This window comes from Marmota monax, unplaced genomic scaffold, assembly GCF_021218885.2.
Source record: "Marmota monax isolate L192 unplaced genomic scaffold, Marmota_monax_Labrador192_F-V1.1 WCK01_AAM20220418_F8-fsc00225, whole genome shotgun sequence".
Lineage (NCBI taxonomy): Eukaryota > Metazoa > Chordata > Mammalia > Rodentia > Sciuridae > Marmota > Marmota monax.
The window spans coordinates 818,280-824,407 of record NW_026694524.1 but is presented as its reverse complement, the minus strand read 5'-3'; the positions used below and the strand labels follow the sequence as shown (position 1 = coordinate 824,407).

The window sequence follows — 6,128 nt, the reverse complement described above, 5'->3', positions numbered from 1 at the left end:
TCCCACCCCACCCATTCTTGATGTCAATCTCATTAATCCCTGTTAACTGATCAGTATTTAAAATGTGACAGGCTCCCAGGATATTTGAATTTCAATACCCAAGCAAAGCCTTCTCCAGCTCACTCCCCCCACCCTGCTCTTCCATTTTATATATATATATCTCAAAACCCTGATTTAGCCCACACCCACAAAACTTAACATAGACACTATTCCTGTTAAGATAGGAATCTACTCTTTCCTTGGAAATCTTCAAAGAGAGTCCCTCTGCTATCAGGTTCTAGTTTGAAATATTTTAGACATAAAACATGGGAGTTACGACTAAGTTCTTATCACATCAAGGTAGAAAAGGATTTCCTAAATGCACAACTATAAGGTCGTTGGTCTCTCTGTTCCTGTAAATGCATAAGGACTGGTGTCAGGGAATTTAAGAAAGCAGAAATGCTTTAAATTCCCTCCCCTGTTTGCAACTTCTCCAAGATCAAGTAGGTTTCAGACTGGTATCAGACTGCAAAAGGGAGTATATTGTATACATGTGAAAACACACACACACACCCTCTTTTCCACCTCCAGTCTTTCTCAATTTTGTTATCTAAAATTACATAAATATTGAATCTTCCCATACACATATCACAATGCTCAAATATATTTAGGTTAAATTTCTAGCTGCTATCAGCATTAGGGGTGCAGTTAAAGATGGCCCCTAAGGTGAACCTCACCAAACCCTCTCCCCTGATGTATGAAATCTTTGGTAGTTTGAATCATTTCCACTTCAAAAGGGTTTTAAGAGATGCTTGCTGGTCTCCTCTGACAAAAGCCTTTTGAGCCTTTAACAGAGTGTTTTATTTCTTCAAAGATCAAAGTCACACAACCCCATGAATAAGTGAATTCAAGATTAAGGCATTCAAGTTCACTCTAAAAATCTAACCTCTGGCCCAAATTGGGCTCTCGATTTAACAATTTTTTTTTAACTTACACCGAATTTTTAAAAAAAAACATGCCTGCCTGCAACTCTCCCCGCCTCTTCTTTCTCCTTTGTTGTGTCTTTTACCACATCCCACAACTACATTTATGATTTCCTTTGTTTGCACCCCAGAAGTGTAATCTTTGTTAGCAATCGTAAGACTAAATTCTCCCAATTCTAGCCCATATATGAGATCATTTAACACCCTGTGAATTTTTTACATATGATGTTTAATATTCAAGTAGAAAATTGAAGCTCAGTGACATCAAAGGTTTCATTCAAAAAGTAGCAACATCACCAGGTGTGGTGGCATGTGGCTGTAATCCTAGCTACTCAGGAGGCTGAGGAAGGAGGATTGCAAGTTCAAGGCCAGCCTCAGCATCTTAGTGAGACTCTGTCTCAAAATGAATGATAAAAAGGGCTATGGATGTAGTTCAGTGTTAGAGCACACCTGGGTTCAATTCCCAGTATCCAGTACTGAAAGAGAAAAAATTTTCAAAGGAGGATAAGAATCAGTACATCTGATTCCAATATCAGCATTTATTTAAGGAGTTTTTCAACAAATATTAATAAATGACTCTAAGTCAGGTATTATACTAGACACTGGAAATACTATAAGGAAATTGGCAGTTAACTCATGGACTCACTACCAACATTTACTCTAGTTGTCCCCCACTCATTTCACATTTCCTTTATTTTAAGGCAAAGTAAATGTTCAATACATACTTGCTGAGTCAAATTGAAAATGCACTATTGCACACATGAAAGATGAATCAGATGGCCAGTGGTTAGATTCTTGACTGAGTAGACTGGATTTTTGTAGGGTATATCTATTGAGGGATGAGTTTAAAGCTTAGGGTTTATTTATCAAGCAGAGAGTGACAGAGTCTTTCCTTGACCAAAGCTTAGTCAGGCTCCTCTGAATCTTCTTCCAAACTAAGCCTCAACCTTTGGGCTTCAATGTGCTTCTCTGTGTCACCCAACCTTAGCAAGGATACTGTTAAGTCAGCTTATCCAGAACTCTCATTCCTCATGTGAATCCCTCAATATCTGATGGGGTTCCTCATCTCTCAGTATTCCCCAATTGGTATCTGATAATTCTGGCCTGTTTTCAATAAGAATGTTGGTTTAGACAGAGTCCTCCTGATGGTTCCTCTTAGTAATTTGCCATCCACTGGCCCTACCCTACTGCTTAACCATAAATTCTCACTATTCTTTGTTATATTTGGAATTGAGTCCAGTCCTATACTGAGGTTTCTTTTCTGCTAAGAGCCATAGCTGAGTAGGAATGACGCATGGCATTTTTGGTTGAAAGGTGACACCAGCAAGGCATTGAGATGATAATGATTATGTTAAGATGTGCATTCAATTGGATATTAGACCCCTGCTGTCCGATTAGGCCTGCTACTTTGGAGCTCTCTCGGGACTCCTGGAGAGTTCCCATTGGTTGGGGAAGTGCGGGAGGAGGGATTTCCGGAGGAGGGATTTCCTGGTTGGGGTGGTGTGGCTGGAGAGAAGGCCGCGTGTGTAGCATTCGAGGAAGTTTTGGAAATAAAGTTTTCTTCTATTGCAATAGTGGTTGCCACTTTAACTATGACCAGTTCTGGTTTGTCTTTAACAATAACAGAAAGAAATCTTACATTCATTCCCAGAAGTTCATCCTAGACTAAAGATTATGGTCTCTGCTGTCTTTACTACTAGAAGTCTGGTTTCCAAACAGAAACCAAAGGAACCTTGTAATCATACAAACTGTGATAGTCCATTTTCCATTGCTATAACAAAATACCAGAAGCTAAATACCCTTTTTCATTTCATTTTGCTTTCTTCCCTAAGCTAAATACTTCATAAAGAAAAGATTGGTTGTCTTTTGTGGGTGTCAGAAGGCACAGAGAGAGTACCATGCAGGCTTTAGGATTCTTCATGAGCACAAATTAGTGGAGCACTGCCTGCCCACCTCCAAATGCTCACCACCTCCCTACCAAATGCAAATTTTGCACCCAATTACACTGTTGCTAATTTCTGCTTCTAGTATTTTGTATCTCAGCTAAAGAAGATGAAGAAGTCTACTGTCTACTGTGGGCAGGTGTTGGAGAAGTCCTCACTATAGGAGAGAAATTTTGGCATCTGGCTGGGCTACAACTCCCACAGCAGCACCCACAACATGTCCTGGGAGTACTGTGACCTGACTACCACAGAAGCCATCATCACTGCTACTGAGATATGGGTGCATGGCACTGGTCCCCGGGCCACTCCATCCAGATCACAAAGGTAGAGGAGATTGTGGCCAGAAAGTGCCATCAGCCAACAATCAAGTAATTCCACAACTCCAAGATCAAGTTCCCACTGTCCCATCAGGTCCTCTATCACCAGCACAAGCCACACTTCAGCACCAAGAGGCCCAACCCCTTCTTCTAGGTGCAGAGCCTCTCCCCAGGTCTGCCCAAATAAACTCCATGGGAATGCCCTGGTTAAAAAAGAGATTTATTTAATAGCTTTATTTAGATTAGGTGGCACCACTGATTTGATTCTGGTGAGGGCCTCCTTGGCTACATTACATCATGGTAGATGCCATCATGGTTGGCAAGCAGGCGGGCATGCCAGAGGGAACAATCACAGAGCAGGAAGACAGGAAGCCAGGGAGTGGGGAAGGGTCAGGCTCACTCTTTTATAATAAGCCCTCTTGTAGGAACTAGCAGGTGTCTCACAAGAACTAATTAATCAGACTCAAGAGCAGCACCCCCAATGACCTAATTACCTTGATGTATGCTTCACCTCCTAAAGGTTTTGTCAGCTCTCACATTGCCACACTGGAGATAAAGATTTTAACATATGAACCCTTGACCCACACTTAAATCATATCCAAGCTAAAGCACAAACTGAAGGCAAAAAATAATGCTTTCCTTCTAGCCTTCTGGGTTCTTTGACTAGTCTACAAGTTAAATTGAATAAAACAGATGAACAGGAGAAAAACTATTTTTGTTATATAAGTTTACATGGGATTCCCACCAAAATATAAGACTTGAGTAAGTGGTCAGATTATTAAGGCTTATATGTCATCCCAAACTATAGAAAGAAATAGAGATTTAGGGGTTCTAGGGTGCTGCAGTATGGATATGGTTTGAATGTGTCCTCCAAAGGCTCATATGTCAGAAGCTTTGTCTCCAGGGTGATGACTTTGAAAGGTGGTACACCCTTTAATAGGTGAGGCCTAGTGGAAGGTAATGAAGTCATGGGGCCACACCCTTAGAAGGGATTAACACAGGTCTCATGGAACTGGATTGTTTCCAGAGAAAATGGGTTTTTATAAAGCCAGTGAGCTGTCTCAATTCACTCTCTGTTTTCCTGTCTCACCATGTGATTTTTTTTCATGCTTTCTCCCACCACTGTGATACCATTTGCCATGACTCTACCAGCATCAAGTAAATGCCAGCATCATGTTATTGAATTTCCCAAACTATGAGCTAAATAGAACTCTTTTCTTTATACATTACCCAGCATCAGGCATTTTGTTATAGCTACAGAAAAATGGACTAAGCCATGGGGGATGTTACAAATGGATTTCAGAAAGGGGTTTAGAGGAAATATATGGTGAATAAAAATCACCTTGTTATACAGATAAAAGTCCCACAGGTGATAAAAATTGTCTCAGCAGTAGATCTCTTCTAGAACAGATACATTTACTAATGAAGATTTCTCTTGTTTTTAATATTTATTCTTAAGTTTTAGGTGGACACAATATCTTTATTTTACATTTATGTGGTGCTGAGAATCGAACCCAGTGCCTCATGCATGCTAGGTGAGCACTCTACCACTGAGCCACAACCCCAGCCCCATGAAGATTTCTTTTATAAACGTAAATTTCCTTTACAAAAGAGAAAATTGTACTTTATTTTAGGCAGTTGAGAAAAGACATATAGAACTTTTCCTGCATTAGCTGGTTATCTTTTTTTAACCTCAAAATAATCAATATGATAAAATGGCATATTTTGGGATGACATGTTCCAAACCCCTTTAAAATCAAGTATTAAACCTGCTTAAAATCCTGCTTGAAATATCTTCAATAGTTTCCCATTATTATTGAAATAAAATCAAAACACCTTCCTTTGACCTAGCAATAATTGTTATAAAAAGCAGTCCTTGAACCACTAGCAGTAGCAACATCACTAGCAAACTTGCTAGAAATGCAAATTCTCAGACTCACCCAAGGTTACCAGAATAAGAATCTCTAGGGATGAGGCCCCAAAACATGTGCTTTAACAAACCCTCCAGGTGATTCACTTGCTTTCTCAAATTTGGGAACCATTGGCCTACAGGCTACACAGTCTAGTTCTTAACAACATTTCTGACCTCATCTGGTTCAACTCCATCCTTGGCCCACTCCATTCAAGCCACTCTGGCCTTCTTTCAAGCCTTTTGAATACTCCAGGTACAGGAGTTCCTGAGATCTTGGTATGACCTATGTCTTTTCACTTACTATGAAGTAAGCTGTCATCTCATCAGAGGAGCCTTCTATAACTACCTTATCTAAAGCCACTGCTATAATTTGGATCTGGAATGTCTCCTCAAGATTAAAAGAAGAGGGGCTGGGGTTGTGGCTCAGAGGTAGAGCACTCGCCTAGCCTGTGTGAGGCACTGGGTTTGATCCTCAGCACCACATAAAAATAAAATAAAGATATTATGTCCACCTATAACTAAAAAATAAAAGATAAAAAAAAAAGATTGAAAGGAGAGTTGGTCCCCTGGGCAGCAATGTTCAGAGATGGGGCTTTTGAGAAGTGATTGGATCATGAGGTCTTTGAGTTCATCAATGGGTCAATCCACTGATGGGTTCACAGCTGAATGGAATATTGGGAGGGGGTGGAAAATATAGGAGGTTGGACCAATTAAAAGGAGTGGGTCCTTGGGGTTGTGTCCTTTGGCTGTGTCCTTTTATCTTGAACCCATTCCTCCTACTTCCCAGCTACCATGAGGTAAGCACTATCCTCACACCATGCCCTCTCCACCATGATGTTCTGCCTCACCACAGACCCATAGCCATGGAGCCAGACAGCCATGAACTGACACCTCTGGAACCATGAGTCAAAATAAATCTTTCCTCCTTTATTTTGCTCAAGTGTTTTGTCATGGCAGAGAAAACCTGACTGATACAGACACCTTCTTCAATCCA

General features: G+C 40.6%; 1 pseudogene; it reads left to right on the top strand.

The window, feature by feature from the left end:
* The first annotated feature begins 693 nt into the window (after positions 1-693).
* Positions 694-3,376, top strand: LOC124076333 (large ribosomal subunit protein eL20-like; annotated as a pseudogene).
* The last annotated feature ends 2,752 nt before the right edge of the window (positions 3,377-6,128 follow it).